The sequence below is a fragment of the Plecotus auritus genome (assembly GCF_963455305.1).
Source record: "Plecotus auritus genome assembly, chromosome: 3".
NCBI lineage: Eukaryota > Metazoa > Chordata > Mammalia > Chiroptera > Vespertilionidae > Plecotus > Plecotus auritus.
The window spans coordinates 217,363,523-217,382,432 of NC_137772.1; the positions used below are offsets into that span (position 1 = coordinate 217,363,523).

The 18,910-nt window shown below is 49.9% G+C and overlaps 1 protein-coding gene across 4 annotated transcripts in view; it reads right to left on the reverse strand.

Annotated features, from left to right (window-relative positions):
• The window catches only part of LARGE1 (LARGE xylosyl- and glucuronyltransferase 1), a 448,143-nt gene that overhangs the window by 152,253 nt on the left and 276,980 nt on the right, over nucleotides 1–18,910 (reverse strand). The window lies entirely within an intron of this gene.

An 18,910-nucleotide genomic window follows, 5' to 3' on the forward strand; every position in this document is an offset into this window, starting at 1 on the left:
GGAGTGCAACAGGAGGGATTTCACCCCAAATCACCTCTCCCCTGGATTGCTGCGGCGCCGCACTGGCCTCCCTACCTGTCACCTCTCTCTCCACCAACAGTCTTCTGTGCGCTCACTTTCCCTCCCTGACTCAGAATCTCTAAAAACAACGTTCCATCAACTGTCAGTTAATTACGGGATGCTAAGCATGTGGGGGACCGTGCTATGCTCTGGGGAGACAGTGATGAACGCAGCAGGTGCGATCCCCTCCCCTCATGCTTAGAACTTAGCTAGGAACAAAGACATGTTCTGGATTTAGGGCGAAGATGTCTTTGGGGGGGCATTAGTCAGCCTACCAAAGGTAGAAAGAGGAGGGCTGGGATTCAGACCCGAGTCTTGGGCCCCAAGGCAAAAGCAGGTTTACCCATCCTGCACACCGCCCCCCGGCCCCCCCGCCCCCAGGAATGGGGCTGAGGTCACAGCCGTGATCACGTGCCCCAAATCCACCCTGCAGGACCATCCATTCCTCCAAGGTGCTCCTCTTGCCTGGAATTCCCTTCTACTTGGCCTCCTCAGAGACTCCTACTTAACCTTCAACGCCCCGTCGTGTGCTTCCCCTCCGCAATCTCTCCCTGTCCCTCCTAAGCAGAACTGGGTCTCCGGTCTCAAGGCCTCCGCCGCCCTTTGGTCCATTAAAATTCTCTGCACAGGCAATGACCAGAGGGCTGTGCGGCCGTTTCTGCTTCTTCCTCCCCTTCTCCACTGACAGAGGAATTCCGTAAGAACAGGATTCCCTTTCTTCCCATGAGCATTGTTTCGTGTCCGCCATGGCCAGCCTGACCTGGCACACATAGGCCGGTACATGTTCCTGAGTTGAAGCTAGTGAATCAATAAATGAGTTGCATCATCAAGGCAGACTGCAATCTTCTTCAAAGGTGAAAAAAAGGTGAGGATTAAGCCACGTTTTTTCCATTTTCTCCCCCCATCCATTTGCTGAGCCCAATGCTGAGCATTATACCAGCGGCTGGGAAAACAGAGATGAATAAAACGGGACGCCCACCTGGGAAGACAGGAAAAGGAGATGTATGGAGTCCCCACTATGTGCCAGCCACGGTGCCTGGCACTGGCACACACGTGACCTCATTTACTGGAGGTCTGCCAGGCGAGAGGGCAGCCGGCCCCTCCCAGCACATGGATCTAGAAGATGAGTTTATGATCCATCTCTCTGATTACCGGCAGCTCTGCTGAATTCTCAGCATGCTAATACAGCGTCAAAAGACGTCTTATAAGACCAGCCAGGCCAAGGTTTTTGAAACTAGAGCTTGCAATACATAAGAGGGCTGTGAAATAATTTAGTGGGCTTCGATAAGCATTTTAAAAATTAAATTATGCCAATTAGATGATATATAAAAATTCAATGAACAGAGTAAGGTTAAGTATTGTTTTATGAAGATATTTAGTTGCACATTGACACAATGTGTCTATCCAGATGTATATATAAATGTATGTATGTGTGTGTATATGTATAGATGTATGTATATATGTATAAATGTATGTGTGTGTATATGTACAGATGTATATGTGTATATGTATAGATGTATATATGTATAAATGATGTATGTGTGTGTATATGTATAGATGTATGTATATATGTATAAATGTATGTATGTGTGTATATCTATAGATGTATGTATATGTGTATAGATGTGTGTATAGATGTATGTGTGTATAGATGCATGTATGTGTGTGTATATGTGTACAGATGTATGTACACACAGAAAGACACGGGCATCTATCTTTTGGACTGTGATGTAAAAGGTAGTTCTTTCTGCGGGATACAGTTAAAGGTATGAAAAGAACTGGTGGTCCTCCATCCACACTCAGATACCAAGCAGGGCCTGGCAATGGACTCCTGCAGCTCTTTTCATATGAGGCCTAGCATGTGGCCTCCCCAAGCCCTCGGGCGTCTACATCTCACACTCTCTGCACTGCCGCCCCTGAGGAGTGGGATGCTCTTTTATTAAAGGAGCCAGTGGGGTTCCCAGCTGGGCCCCCCGGGGAAAGTGACCTGCTCAGGTATGTCCGCTATCACCTGGGCTGACCTGACAAACTCCTGTGGAAAGTTCCTTTAAACAGCCTGCAATGAGATTTCCCTCTGATTGTCACAATCGAGAGCCGATTCTCCAGAAACGGCCTAACGAAACCCCCAGCACTCTTAAGATGTGTAGTCCTGAGGGAAAAAGGAAGGCTTTGACGTTTAGCTGATTGGGACAAAATTTCCATCTCTGCCACTTGCTGGCCCTGTAACCTCAGGTCTGTCAGCCGTACCAATGGGCCCTGGGACAGGTGTGCTGGGGCCAGTCCTTCCATCCCGAGAAAGCACACACAACAGGAGCTCAGCACACATTTACGCTTCCCCCTCCCACCCCCTTCCCTTTCTATGAATATCTGCGGAGCAGTTACAGAATAGCCACATGCCAGCTACGCTAATGAGTCCAGAGAAGGACCGCTGAGAAAATGGCACCAGAGCCACATGAGCCACCGTTCTGTGGTGGGCACCCTGCGCCAGGGCCTTGCCAAGTCCCCCTCTGCCAGCTCAGAGCTGGAGCTGACCGAGCACCAACCGCACCTGGGCAGCCTGTGCTCTGTTCTGCGACCAGCCCAGTCCTGACCTTTTCTGGTATTTGTGATGCCGGGTTGTCTTTTGATCCTTGTTTGAGCTCTTGACACAAAATAAAGAGGTTGGTACTTTTCCTTGGGAGGCACAAGTGCCAGGATGTTAATCCTGTCCGCAAACACGTCTTCCCAAATGCTACCCCATCCTACCAGCCGCGCGAAGAAAGCAGCGAGACTCGAGGCCTCTTTTGTTGCAGCCGCCAGCGGACCCCGGTTCGGCGATGTTCGGGGAGGGAGTGGACGCTGGCGGCACTTGGCATTATATACGGAGCCTGTAAAAATGTGGACATCCAGGGCCTTGACTAGAGATTCTGACTTGGTTGGTAAGAGGGCATCCTTCTTCTTAAAGAGTCCCAGGTGGTTCTACCTGGAAGACAACTGCATTTGGGAGAAGTGAAGGGAACAGAGAGGTGGGTAATCTGGACCAGTCCTTAGGCCAGCTTCTGGGAACTCGTAGAGAAGGTGCCTGGTCTTTGTATGAGGAATGTACAGAGAGGTTAACTGGCCCATCCAAGGTCACACAGCCAGGGCTGGGACTTGAACACAGGGCCATCTCTTTTTTTAAAAATATGTTTTTATTGATCTTTAGAGAGAGAGGAAGTGAGAGGAATAGAGACATAGAAACATGGATAAGAGAGAAACATCATCAAGAGGCTGCCTCCTGTACGCCCCCTACTAGGGATCGAGCCCGCCACCCGAGCATGTGCCCTGACCGGGAATCTAACGGGTGACCTCTTGGTTCATGGGTTGATGCTCAACCACTGAGCAACACCGGCTGGGCCATCTGACTCTTTGGTAGCCAAGACACTGCACTGCTGAGCTCGGGGCATCCACAGCCTCAGACCACAGCCTTGCAAGAGAAGACTAGCATTTTGCGATTCTTTAGAATCCCGAAAATGGTTGGAAATAGCCCAACACTGCGAAACAGAGGCCTGAAGAGACAAATAACGCAGCCAATGCCACGGAATACCAAGAAGCATAAAAATGACTCAGTGCCGTACACTGGAAAACGGTTGCAATCTGTAGTTAGGAAGAAAAGTCCTAGTATACAAACAGTATTATAATATGATCGCAATTTCACATTTAAAAAAAAAATAAAAGCCATTTTCTATGCACAAAGAAGCACCTGAGAGGAAATACACTAAAATATTAACAACGCTCAACTCTAGTAGTAGAGATACAGGAGTTTCAGTTTCTCCTTTGTGACACGATCACGCGTTGTTTTATTCATGACACACACACACACACATCAACGTAGCACGGGCTCCTGGGCCTTAGCGATGCCTGCGACAGGGCAGTCTATGCTCAAAAGGTCTGGTCAAGTTTTGTTTTGGGGCCTGGAGACCAAGTTTGCCACTATCACAATAATGCCCAGGGGGCATCTTTATGCTGCCTGCCTGCCTGCCCCGTGTCCTGTCTGGAATTCTCTTCTTACGGTTCTGCAAAGAAAACATTTTCTTTCCCCCAATTAAAAACACACACAACAAAACAGAGCTGATGTCATGGGCTATCCATGCATCTTTAGAAACTGAGGTCAGAGAAACACTGGGGATGAGCACCTACTGTGTGCTTCTGTGGAAAGCATCACGAGGGAGTCGAAAGCCTGCCTCCCGAAGCAACTGCCTCCACACCTCTCTCCAGAGACAAGGCTGGAATCCGCATGGGTTTGGAAGCCAAGTGTTATGTTTTGATATTTGGGCCAGGCTGAGCCAGCAGGTCACCCATTGTCTCCATTCCTGCCTTAGATATTTTCATGCCTGGACATACCCTCTGTGTCCTTGGTGACTCCGGGGTATTTGCAATTTGCTATGCTACAGGAGCAGGAAGGGGTGGCGAGAATTCAGAGCTACAGAGGCTGAAGACCTGGTATTATTTCTTTAACCACTCATTTTTAGCATCTACTAGGTCTGGATTGGGATACCTTGAGCCAGAGTCTGCAGGATTCACGGGCAGATCAATGCAGGCATGAGGGTTGCAAAGGGATTTCCTTCACAGGGTCTGCCGCTGCCTCTGACTGTGGGAATCTGGGTAAGATTCATGCACCTGAAAGCAGCACTGAGGTCACCCAGTCAAAGCCCTTTGTTTTACAGACTCATTCCTTCCTTCCCCTGCCATTCAATTAACAGTCATTAAACAGACATCCTTGGATCAAAAAGGTAGTGGGGCTTGCTGAAGGCGACTCAACACCACACAAATCGAAGACCTCCTGGGCCTTTCTCTCCCTTTGCCAGGAAAAGCCCTGAGCTAGTTCCCCATCTCTAAGCTCCCTTCCGGGTCATTATTGCTACGCGGGCGCCCATCCCATCCATGAAGCTGCTCCGGAACCTCCTTCGTTTCCCGCTGCTTCTGTACCAGACGACCAAGAATATCTCTCTTCCAACGTGTGCCCTTCCACTGTGACAAACACTGACTTCTCTTTGAATTGACGTCCCAGGAAAGCACGCCCCTCGTCTGCTTGAACGATGGCATGACTAATTAAACGAGGAGGCGCCACGTAGCCCGAGCAGCGGGCCCATTCTCAGGGAAGAGGCATCTGCAGACGGAAGGCCAAGGAGAGAGTCAGGTAGGTCAGATTTTTAATTTAGATAATAACTCGTGGATAAATAGGGTCCCAAACCTTCCTCTTCCATCGAGACAGAAGAATCCTCTAAAATGCTGAAGAAAATGTATCCATGTTCCAAACATTTACAAATGTCTATTAGAGGCCCATCCCCTCTGGTCAGGCACCCGGCATTGTGTGTGTGCGCTCTCAGACGGCGTGGCTGTGCTGGACAGGACCGAGGCCTGCGGCTGCTGTCCTCACAGGAGCCTGCTTGCAAAGGTGGCCCGTGGCTGTCAGGGGCAAAGGTGGGTTCCAGGAAGGCTCCCCCTGCTCCTTGGTAAGAACGGCCCACCACGTCTAAACTGTCTGTGCAAGTATTACGGTTTATGATGAACACCCGCCTTCCTTCTGGAAGGCTGCCAGGGAGAGGGTGCCTGTGTCCAGCCCCCAGGGAAACCCTGGGAGTGAGTTTCTAATGAGCATCCCTGGTGGCTCTGCCACTTATGGTACATGATTTGGGTATATTATTTAACATGTTTAAGCATTAGATTTTTCTCTCTTGTAAAGTGGGGGTTAGACTATCCATTTGTTAGGACTATGGATAGCTCCTTGAAAATGCAAGGAGCTAATACAGGACGTCCCCCAAAATGTAACACAATCGTCTGTAAATTCTACTGCATTTTGAAAATGAAATGTATGTTAATAAACACTACCTTGCCCGGTTGGCGTGGCTCAGTGGTTGAGCGTTGGTCTATGAACCAGGAAGTCACGGTTCAATTCCCAGTTAGGGCACATGCCTGGGTTGCAGGCTGGATCCCCAGCGTGGGGTGTGCAGGAGGCAGCCGATCAATGATTCTCTCTCATCATTTATGTTTCTCTCTTTCCCTCTCCTTTCCTCTCTGAAATCAATAAAAGGATATAAAAAACAAATAAACACTGCCTTCATAAAAGTGTGCTTCCTTTTTTTGGGACACCCTGTATATGTACCAGGCATCTTGTAAAGTAAGCCTCCCACCTCAATGTACCTTAATAATCTATATATATAAAAGGCTAATATGCAAAGTATCCCCTTGGGAGATTGGGAGAACAGGAGTTCTATCACTTGCTATGATGTGTGCTGACTACCAGGGGGTGGTGCAGAACATGGAGGGCATCAGCGATGTGCACCTGGGGGCAGGGGTGATGGGGACAGAACTGTGGAGAGAATGTGGGGTGTCCGCCAAGCTCACTCTCACTCCCCCTGCTACCCTCCCCTGGGACACCAAGCTCACGCACCAGGGAAGCCCCTGCGCTCAGGTGCTGAGTGCCTGCAAGGACCCCACCCCATACCTGAGCGACATCTTCCAGGTGAGCCGGGCTGCAGCCACCAGGACTGCAGGGACCAGTTGGCCTCCCCGTGGCTTCGCACAGGAGTTGGTCTGTGAGGCCAGCCGGGAGAGAGCGCTCTGCCTGCCCGGCTTCTGTGTGGCGCCACTAGGCGGCCCAGAGGCCCACGCTGTGCCCCGGCTCATGGCGTCCGGCCATGCTCACCACATCTCCGTGTGGGGACTGAGGCGCCGTGACTCAGGTGGAGGGGGGCGCACAGGGGCCCAGGTGCTGCCCAGGGCCTAGAGGTCAGCTGGGACCTGCCCTTCCACACCAGATGCTCGTGCTTCAATCGACGACCAGGCCTAGGGACTGCACCTGTGCATGAATTTTGTGCACCGGGCCTCTAGTAAAGATAATAATAAGAAAAACAGGGTACAAAGTATATGGGAACGCTGTGTTATTTTTATAATTTTTCTGTAAACCAAAAACTGTTCCAGAATTTCGAAGTTCACTTAAAAAAAAAAATTAAGTACCATCCCTGCCAATCAACCTTCCCATCCCTACTGGATGCCTCCTTTTGTTACAGGCTAATATCACATCATTTTTTTTTTTAAGAGGATTATTGGCCAGGTTTGAGGAACCTTCTTTTTAATCTTATAAATGTTTCTGCTATCATGGGATATGACCTGGGGTCTCTTTTGACATCTGAGCAGTGAAGAAGAGAGGCCCCAAATTGCCATGCTTTCTTTGCCCCTAAGACTCATCAAATGGCAAACAAGGAAACAGGACACCAGAGCTTCCGTCTCTAATGGAGATGCTTGTTAATGAAAAGAACATCCTTCTGCTTCTAGGAAAGCTGATGTTCCACCCGGTCCTAGGCTGGCTGACAGCGTCCCTCTGATGCTGCCCCATCCATCTCAGTAAGGAGCCTGCACACACACCCTGCCTACTGCACTCTTCCAGATGGGCGAGCCCAGCGCACTGCACGGAGGAGAGAACAGCTATTTGTCTTCCCGGACAGGCCACGTCCGTCCTTGTCACATATTAGATGCTGCTAATAATCTATGTATATGCACTTAGGAGGAAAAACATCGGTGTCCTTGTGCTGGTCACAGTATGACACACGCACTCTCCTCCTTTCAGGAGGGGACAGATGAGCAGCAAGTCGGTCCCTCTCGTCGTTTGGAGGAAAGCTCATAAGTTCCAGTAGGTTCTAACCGAATCCGTGGCCTTCAATGGATGTGGATGCTTTTGAGCCTGGTTAACTCAATCATGGCTTTCCCTTGGGACCATGGACGCTTCCGGGTACAGGGAAAGGAACGCGATTATTTATCACCCGAAAGAGGCTCTTCACTACTGGTCAACTGTCTGTGGCTCCAGGAGAAAAAATTCCCAGTCCTAGCATCTGTGAGGCTAATGGGGAGTAGAGTCGAGAGGAGTAAGAATGTCAGTAACTCTCCCCATAGGAGACTGAACCCAGAGCTGGTTCAGAAAGTCATGCAGACAGCACGTGGTCAGGGCGCTCCAAGTTATGAAACGACACACAAGCTGTAGAATGTTCCCATTTAGTTTCATTATCAACCACTTAAGACCAACACCACGCCACCCCTAACGCCTGATGATCACAATGGCTTAACCAGGGGCAGCAAGGGGTCTCAACAGGGAAGGACGGTGCCCACAGGGGTCACGTGGTGATGCCCTGACATAGTTTTGGTTATCACAACTGGGGTAGTGGGTAGAGGCCAGGGACAAGACTAACCATCCCACAATGTACAGGATGCCACCCCAAATGACAACAGTGCCAACGTGGAGAAACCTGCAGGAAAACCCCCATGCTTGCGTCATCAGGGGTGTCCAGGCTGTGGCTGGGAAACGGGAGTGGGCCGTGGACCCTTGCAACTTGGAAACACCTAACAGGTGGTTCTGAGACTGATCGCCAACCTCCACCTTACAACTGAGAATCACCGCTCGAAGAACACAGTGGTGCGTGGCCATCAGGTGACTGCTTGGCTCTCACATGCCCGTTAATCCAATTGGACATGTTGCTAACAGAGACCACGATAGAACTAACCTGCATTGCATGGCCCTTTTGGCCAAGACACTTGGAGAGCAAACAAGAAAAAAACAAGTATCTCCACTGAGCACATGATTCTAAAGATGGGCTTTGTCCTTGTCCCCCTCAATTCATTCAGCAGGTGTTTGCTTCTCCCCTGCCCCCACTACCTGCTCTGTACTTGTCTCTCACTGTCACCCCTGCTGAGTCCCCTGTGCCTTTACTTGGTCCCAGCCTGCTCTCTCGCCCTCCCTTCCCTCATAATTTACTAGGATAGCTCTACCCCTCTATGCATCCACAAGCGTTACATGACTCAGGGAGCTGATATCAGCAAATGCTGGCAAAGCAATCTAGCTAAATAATGCACACCACTGGCAAGCAACCCTGAAATGTTCCCAGAAGTCTCTGATTTTCTCAAAGAAGGATGAGTTAGTCACATGAATTTCTAATGGACTGAGTGTTAGAGAGCATCACTTGCATGTCTGGTGTCAAGTTCAACAGATATTCAATAGATATTTATCAAATGTCATCTGGGCAGAGCAGCGTCCTGAAGTTCTGGGTTTAACACTTAAACTTTCCAATATCTCTTCCTGAAATTTAAAAACCTAAAATGTTTCTGTTCCACATGCCTCGACCTCCCCTCTCTCCATGTCCAAAATATAAGTAAAGGTTCACTTTCAGAAAACAAGACATTGGTCTCCACAGCGGGAGGACCCATCAGGAGGTGGCCACCAGTCCAACAAGGGATGTAGTTACCAAAAGTAGCAACAGCACAAATGTCTGAGGACCCTGTGGTCATACCATGAAAGGTAAACAAGGAGCGCCCTACAATTCTTCTTCATTGACCTAATCAGCCTCCCAATTCAGATCTTCCTTCCTCTGTCTAGAGTCCGGCCCGCTCTACAGCTTCCACCTCCATTGCAAGATAAAAGGATCAGCGAGGGAAATAATACGAATACAAATAATGATACATCTCCTCTGGATTCCGTGAGGCCACTGGTTGTTGGATATATCAAGGAGAAAAAGACCATCTGTCAAGTTGCTTCTGTAAATCACATCAATTTCAGAAACCGTACAATGTGAAAACCCTGCCTCGGAGAACTGAGATGATATAAAAATACCTGCAAAGTATTAGGTGAACTGCATATTTTGCTTCCAAAATATTATTCCCATTGAGACTGAGAAGCTCACATGGAAGGTGCATGGGACAATTCTTAGGACTGTCGGAATCCACGCCTGTGCTCTCCCCACTGAGATGTGCGGCCAGCTCTTTCCAACTCGGACAGAATCCTGACTCTTATTCTCCCAAGACCCTCCTCCTCCATCTGGATGGAGTGTAGTTGGGGAGCTTTCCTGACCCATGGAGGACTAGTATTGTCTCCGTTACTCTCAAGGTCAACCCATCCAGAATCTTTTCGGTAGGTAGACAGATGCGTTATTTTGACGACAAAATAATGACTCTAAAATTAGGAACAACTGCAGCTAAACACGGTGGGGGTGACCTCTGTGTCGGGTGTTGTGCGAAGACCTTGATGTGTGTAGCCTCTCCCTTTGGGATCACAGCAGTGCCCGGGGAATACTATGGTTCCCATTTTGCCGTTAAGAAACAGAAGTTCAGAGATTTGAGTAGTGCCGAGGTTAGAAAGATGGTAAGAGGGTGGGGATCCATCCAAAGGAAAGGCCTGGGCTCCTCTGTCTCCCTGCCTGGAAGTGGACACGAGTTGGGGAAGAAAGAGGAGAAGGAAATACTTCCCAGCCACTCTCAGAAATTTGTCTTTCCTCCTCTTCCTGATGAGCCTCAAGGTGCCCTCCAGCTCACGTGGCAGACAGGGTGGCTCCCTGTGCGTTTAGGAAAGCCACACAATTGTCAGAGGTCAGGGGGGTCCTGGAGAGGCATCAGTGCGGCCGCTCTGCCCACGCTGAGAGCACCGCAGACGCAGGCACCCAGGACACGGCTGGCTGGATGATGCCCTGGCAATTTGAGGCAGGAGCCAACATCACTCCCTGGATATGGGCTGCATAATCAGGGGCTCCTGACACCATGGGAGTGAGCTCAGTGATCCTTCCTCTGATGAACCTGCTCAGCATTCGCTCGGCTCCGCCTCCTAGCCAATCACAGCTCACCAATACCAGCTCCCAAGCAGGCCTCGCCCAGCCTGTGCACCTGCTGGTGACAGTCTGCACCACCCACTTGGCGATCTACTGGAGACAGCAAGCCCAGCCGCCCTTCCTTCTGGACCTGGAGCACAGGTTACCACCTCCGGCTCCACAATGCGTCACACCTAGAAGTCCAGAAAAGGAAACTGTAATAACCCGGTGAGAACATCTATTTTAATAGTAAAAGCTCTACTTTTGTTCCAAAAAAGGCAGCACCTAAAGATACCTCCAGCCCAGACTTGCTTTAAGATCCAGACCCTTCTGTCCTTTCCCTGCATGTCCAAAATGGGACTTGTCACCCAGCGCTACCTAGCCACTCTATTGCCAGTTGGTCCTAGTCCCTGCCCTTTGCTGGACCCCAAGGGCAGTGTCCCGCTATACATGGGCCAATGTCATAACCTGCTTGGACTTGTGCAGTAGACAACCTTCTACCGGTTGCCAACACTTTCTTTCAAGGTGCTGGTTCCAGGCCTCAGCTCTCGATCATCCCCGACACTGCAGGTGAGGGCTCTGTCCACACCTGAAAATCTGAGCCTTCTCCTCGGTACCTGAAGCTCTGAACTCCCTTTCAATTACTTTGGGGAAAAACTCAAGCCATAGCTCAGAAAACCCTTCCTACTTCTCCTGCAATACCCCCACTGTCAAATCACCTGGAATCACATGCTTTCCTTGTTTGTTTACTCAGCAAATAGTTACGGAGCGCCCGATCTCTGCCAGACACTGTTCTAGCTGCCAGGAATACATCAGGAACAAGGTGGCGAATATCCCTGCCCTCTCGGAGGTCAGGCATCAGCAGGAAAGACACACAGTAACCAGGGAACGCCATCATGCCTGGGTACCTGGGTCCACCCTGCTTACTGGGTCCGGCAGAGCAGCTGGCTTGATAAGTATTTGTAAACCAGGTTAGACAGTGATGAGCAATATGAAAAACATGAATGTAGGGCGAGCAGGACGAGATGGTGTCGGGGCTGCAGGATGAAAGTGGGGAGGGAAAACTGACTAAGAAGCTGAGATCTGAGCAAAGAGTTGGAGGGAGTTACAGCAGCGAGAAGGGGAGAGATCTGGGAATGAGCATTCCCAGCAGATGGGATAGTGCCTAAACGGGCAGTTGGACATCCCTCGAGGGGTCCCAGATTGGAGAGGGTGCAGGCTGGGCTGAGGGACACCCCCCCCATGCACGAATTTCGTGCACTGGGCCTCTAGTCTATATATATAAAAGCCTAATATGCAAAGTGTCCCCTCAGGAGTTCAACCGACTGGGAGTTTGATCGCTTGCCATGGCGTGCGCTGACCACCAGGGGGCGGCATAGAATGAAGGAAGGCCCCCGCTGGCAGCCGCTAGGTACCCTACCATTGCACAAATTTCATGCACTGGGCCTCTAGTTGTAAGTAACTGCTCACACCATTATATTCGCTGGGCTGCAAAAATATTCATTGTGGGCTGCATGCGGCCCGCAGGCCGAGAGTTTTACATACTTTCTGTAAAGTGACTGTGTGCTCAGCAGGGCCTAGGATCTAGAGGTTAACAGAGTGGGCTCTGGGGTCAGCCCGGGGTTGGCCCGGCTTCAATCCACTAACTTGCTGTCTGACCTTGAGCAAGGTAGGTAAAGACTAAATGAAATAGGTCCATGCCTGACACACAGAGAGCGAGCAGGTCACAGAAATCAGCGTTATTACCATTTTATCCTCAGGGCAGACCCAGGGGCTCAAAAGAGACTGAATTAATGAAAGAAGGAATGAGTGAATGGATGAGGGAGGCAGGCCAGAAGAGAAGGCGGGGGGGAGGGGGTAGGGAAGGGGAAGAAAAGGAAGCAGGCAGGCTTCTGTCCCCCTGACTTTCAGGAGTTTCAGGCTGAAAAAGAAGGGGGGGGGGGGGTATCATTTAGTCAGCAGAGGCAGAGCCGTTTCCTGGCTTACCGGTCAAGTAAAGCTTATAGGGAAGTTATTCCTGTATTATTCCCCCATTTTTATAGAATAACAACAAAAAAAGAGGCTCGGGGAAGTTGAATGAAGTTTCTAATATAGTAAGAGAAGACAGATCTACTTCAAAATTAATCTGAAAATAACTAAAACTTCTCCCACCCAGTTGGTCAGGAATAAAATTCAGTGATATTTCAACTCTGGAAACCAAGGTTTTATCTCTCAGACCCTGGGAAAGCCATGCTTCTCTCTGCCTCAGATCTTGCCTCTGTTTTCCGAATGCCTGTGTCAGCTTAGCTCCGCCCTCTCCACCCCGGTTTCCATGGTCACTGGAGTCCTTCCATCTATCTAACTTTGGTCTCTCCCAAGAGGCTCCAAGCTCCACCACCACCTCTTCTGAGGAGTGTAGGCTGCCGTGTCAGAAAGAGCACTGGATTTGGATGACCTGAGTTCAAATCCCAACTGTGCAACTTAAGAGCTGAGACACAGGGCCAGCAACGCTGCCTCCCTAAGCATCGGCTCGCCGATCTGCAAACAGGAACATTACCAGTAATTACTTCACGGCAGTGTTGTGAGGATTAAATGAGTCTACCCATAAAACGCTTAACAGAGCAGCTGGCACAGAGTGAAGGACTTAAAAATGTTAGCTGCAATTAGTCCACAGTGAGTCTGCTAGGTCCTGACAAATACCCACTGTGTGACACCCCTCCCCTCCGTGGCTTTGGGAGGGTGAGGAGCGGAAGGCCTGCCTGTGCTCGATAGCCTGTACCTGTTTGGGAGCCAGGATTTTCCACTATGGCAACATGCTCTTCCCACAGGAAGGCCTTTGTCTTTCAACCTAACAATACTATCTTGAATATGTAGTACTAGAGGCCTGATGCATGAAGATTCGTGTAAGAATGGGCCTTCCTTCCCCTGGCTGCCGGCACCGCCTTTGCTCGGGTGGGAGCAGCCTTTTGGCTCCGGCCTGGAGCCGCCTTTTTGCCTTCCCATGCTGCCCAGAGGCCCAGAGCAGCTGGGGCGTTGCAGAACATCTGCATCGTTGGTCCCGCCCTGCCCCTGGCCACTCTGCACCTGCGTATGCAAATTAACCCACCATCTTTGTTGGGTTAATTTGCATACTCTCTCCTGATTGGCTGGTGTGTGTTGTGAAGGTATGGTCAATTCACATGTTACTCTTTTATTAGTGTAGATGGCTTTCTTCTAAAAGCTTCAAGTTATGGGTGCGTATTTATTATTTCTGCCTCCCCAACAGCTTCCCCAGATGGCTAAAATCAGATATAATTTTCAAGTCTGGGGGCACTAAGGGGTCGTGGGGGAACAGGATCAGCAACAGCCACACCAGAACTAGATGCAGACCCGGTCTCCTGTTTCCCAGGCTAGTGGGCACCCCCTCCCCACACACCAGGAAGACTGGCGGGAGGCAGGAGGCAGCAGAAAGAGCACAGACTCCGAAGCCAAAGAGCTTGGGGCCCAGCCCTGCTGGGCGATGGCTCTCTGAGTGTGAGAAGTTCTTTAACCTCTCCTGGGCCCGCTTTATGTTGCTTCTTACATGTGCAAAGTTTCCAGCCCAGTGCCTGCAACAGATGTACTTAAGAAATGTTAGTTACTGTCCCTTGGCTTCACAAATACTCATTTATCTGCCTGCCTCCTCACCATGTCCATGTGGATGCCAGGTCAGGCATTTCACATGAAAGTGCCCCAAACGGAACTCCTGGTCTTTCCCTATAACCTGATTTGTTTCTCCGTCCTTCATCTCCAAATGCAGTCGCACACTCTAGCCCCCAGGGGTCACCTGTGATTCCCATCAGTGTCTCGTCCTGGATCCTATCACCAGAACCTCCGACGATGCAACCTGCAAAATGTATTGCTAATAGGATGGCCTCTTTCACCTCTGCTGACCCACCCGGTCTGAGCCAACAATGAGTCTGTCCTGGATGATCAGTCTCCCCAATGGCTTCCTTGCTTCCTCTTCCTCTCAAAAGGGCAGCCAGGATGATCCACAGAAAATACAGATCATGTGACCCTGCTCAAAGCCATACTACGGCTCCTCATATCACCCAAGGGGAAGGCAAAATCCTCGCAGGCCCTACAAAGGAGACACCGTGATCGGATCTGGTCAACCCCGCCCGTTCCTGTGCTCCCTCTGCTCTGTTCCGACCTCCATTCTATTCCCCAAACAAGCAGGTCACACAACTTCTGAAACTTCAGCCTGCTGCTCCATGTGCCCGGCCCACGATTCCACTCTCCTTCATACCTGGCATACTCGCTTTCTTAAGGTTTATGCTTAAATGTCACCTCTCTTGTAAGACCTTCCATTCCCACCCTATTTGAATATTAAAACAACACACACATGTGCACACACGGGCACACAGGCATCCTTATCTCCTTTCTCTAATTTCCTCAAAAAAAAAAAAAAAAAAACCACACAAACAAACAAACAAACAAACAAAAAACCCCAGTCACTGTCTACTGTACTATTTCACTTTGTTTTGTTGTGTATCTTCCCCACTCATATGGGGTAGGGATGGGCTTGTTTTATTGTTTTTTCAAAAATTATTTTTTTAATCTTTATTGTTGAAAGTATTACATATGTCCCCTTTCCCCCCCATTGACCTCTTCCAGCTTGCCCCTACCCCTCACACCCTGCCCCAGGCCTTCACCCCACTATAGTCTGTATCTATGGGTTAAGCATATATACATACAAGTTCATCGGTTGACCTCTTCCCACCCACCCATCCTCCCCCGCGTTCCCTCTGAGGTTCAACGGTCTGTCCGATGCTTCTATGTCACTGGATCTATTTTTGTTCATCAGTTTATTTTGTTCATTAGATTCCACAGATGAGTGAGATCACGTGATACTTGTTTTTCTCCGACTGGCTTATTTCGGGCTTGTTTTCTTCTTGCACCATCCCCAATAGTCAGAAAGCCAGTAAGCTCAGTCAATAGGACTAAACAGGCAACTCCTAACTCAATGGCATGTCTGAGTCTTTCTGCTAAGAATTAGTGGCTCTGAAAATACCTCCATGGGTTGGAGCCGGCTCCCTAAGGATGCAGGCTGCTGATGGGGGGAGGGAGGCATTTGCCACTTGGGTGAAGTCAAGGGTCAGGAAGCATGCGGACACCCCCAGGGTCAGGGAGCATGCAGGCACCCCCAACGCTGCTGTGGTAGAGGCTCAGAATGGGAGTAAGCCCCGACTAAATGGCTTCTTACTGGACTCTCCACAGAATGACCCAGGTAAGGGGGATTTCACGGCACCGGTAAGCAGTCAAGGGCGTCTGTGACCTGCGCATAAGTAGCACTGCAGCCCAGACAGCAAGCTGTTCTACAGCAGAGATGAATTAACACGGCCTAACTGCATCAAGGTCACTCAGCGTGTTTACAGTGAAGGATGACAACGGCCATCGCCGTCACGAGAGGGGAAGTCTCCGTCTTGGATCAGAAAGTTCTGTGTTTGTGGGTCTGTCCCTAAGGGAATCTTCCGGGACGTAACCTCGCTTCTAATTGGTCCAATTTAGAAAAACAAGAACAAAACAAACCAAAAAAAAAACAAAAACACAAAAACTTGTACAAAAAACTGCCATATGGAGAAAAAAAAGAGCTCACTTGTCTTCTTTTTACCTCCGTTGTTTTCCCAGAAGTTAGGGTGAGCCTGGGAAAACCCCAGATGTTTTTATCCTCCTTGGCTGCCGACAGACAAAAATGTAACAAAGCCGGCCTTGTCTGTGAGCTCCTGGAAGGCGCGTGCCACGTTGGACAGTTTTAGATAAGAACGCCATCTGATAAGCTCCTCTGTGCGGTGGGGGCCTAGCAAATGCTGGAAATAAACCCAAAGAACGAACAAACAAAACGCAGCCCTGCCCCTGTCCTGACCTTGGCCCACACACTCTGCTCTGCCCGGGAACGGCCTGGAATCGCGGAGCCCAAACCCTGGGCCAGCTCTGGGGGCAGCGGGAGCCTTGAGAGCCTTGCCTTCCAGGGATGAAACCAGGACTTAGTGCCACGGGTCCAGGAGGGTGGTTATGGCTGCAGAACCCACCTGCTCGCCGGCAGGTCCCAGCCCGGCCAGAAGAAATGTGCCTTCCTAGCCGTAACCAGTGACCACTGTACCAGTGATGTTGCCAAGTTACACCTATTATCCCAGGGAGACTTGCAGCAGTGAGTGCAGACTCGGGTTGAATTTCTCGGGAGCCGACTCTGACGCGGGGGTTCGCATACGGGAGGTTAATTTAGGAAGAGCCCTTGGGAGCAGTGCTGTGAGAGCTAAGGGAAGAAAGCAGGGCTGGGCAGAGGGAGAAATCCAGCCGCAGGGCAGTCCCGAGGGAGGCTACAGCTGCTCCTGCAAGAGTCTACACTCGCCCTAACCGGTTTGGCTCAGTGGATAGAGCATCGGCCTGTGGATTCAAGGGTCCCAGGTTCGATTCCGGTCAAGGGCATGTACCTTGGTTGCGGGCACATCCTCAGTAGGGGGTGTGCAGGAGGCAGCTGATCGATGTTTCTCTCATTGATGTTTCTAACTCTCTATCCCTCTCCCTTCCTCTATGTAAAAAAATCAATAAAATATATTTTTAAAAAAAGAGTCTACACTCATCAGTCATTGCGTGATATGGGGTGCTCCAGGAAGGGGGCGTGGCCACAGGCAGGTGACTCTCCTCACCTGAGGCCACCCCCAGACAAGGCTGATGGCTGGGGGCCATCTGCAGGGAGCGCTCCCAGCTCAAAGGGGAATGTGGGCATCTATTGCGCACCATCACTGCCCCTATCCGGCAGGATGGCGCCCACGGCCCATCGCCTCCTCTGTGATGCCCTCCCAGCTGCCTTCTCTGATCCCTTCAGGAGAAGTGGTAGTTCTCACTCCCGTCACTGTCCACGCACTGCCCCCCACCCAGCGGGATGAAGGAAGTGCCTGTTGAATAACACATCACTGAACACAGAACATGAGCATCAAAGTATGAATAAAATGTCATCTCATTATCCGTAAACCTGCCCCCAAGGAGTTCAATTAGATCAGAAAAACAAGCAGAAGTTACTGGGGAACTTGCATTTGGAAACCAACACCCAGGTGCTTTCTGGTCTCAACTCTGGGCAGAACCCGGCCTCCGCCAGGCTTCGGTTTACTTGTGAAGTCGGAGAGACCGAAGCATTCTACGAGGAGATTAGAAAGCCGAGACACACTCAGCGTCAGCACTTTTGCTAAATGATGTCTTTATCAGTGTCCTTATTGACATGGGTAGGAAAGTTAAGTTTTGATCCTGACAAGAGAAAGAGTGTGAGGGTCAGAGTGTCTCCCAGGGGACATGCTGAGGACTTTTTGTCAATTCGCCCAGAGCTAAGGGACCCCAAGAAGAAAGCAAGCAGAGACCAGAGTGGGTGAGGAATTGTACTCTCTGCTCCGTGAATGGAAACAGAAACCAGCTGGACTACCCGGTGATTTATGAAAATGCTGTCATTTAAAATCACTACGTGGCATCTCACCTTCACAGGATAAGGAGTCATAGAAGCGGGAAGAGGGATGATAAACCCAGAAGCCAGAGTGCAATTAATAAAACAACAACACACACACACAAAAGAAAAAAATAAAGAAGAAAATCTCTTCGTCAAAGTTCCCTCTCGTATCTGTCTAATACATGGAAGAATTTTTAAGATATCGCAATTTAAGGACAACATCTGGGAGAAGGAGGTTGACCTAACAGCCGGAGATGTGTGCTAATCTGACACTGCTCTCACTTACGCCCACCTATTGGGCTCACGATTTCCCACAGGATACCCTCACATACACCGAGGCCGTGGCAGAGCTACAAGCATCGCTCATAGGAAACATCTTGTAAAGGTACATGCCCCTTTAAAATAACAAACCGCAGCATGAATGAAAGCACAGGCCATAAGAACATTTCCAAACCCTCCCTAATCAATACGCATCTCCACCACCTCCCAGGCTTTCTCTGCAATCTAGGGCTCCTCTGACAAAAAGAGAGACCCGATAAAGGCGTGATTCCGCACAGGTAAGCCAGCACTCCACTATCTGCATACAAATACACACAATGGATACCGATCTCATACAAAGCACCTCCATGGGGTCCTTCCCAGGAACACAGCCCTTCCCTCTTCATTCACTAAAGAAATGCAAATTCCAGTTCGAGGTTTTGCTAAGGCCAAGAGACCTGCTCCTCAACCGAATCTGTGATTCCTTATCCATTTCACGAACAGGACCTCATTAAAAGTGCACCTCGCATTTCTTAAAACGGCAATTACTATTCTCGGCATGCCGACACTT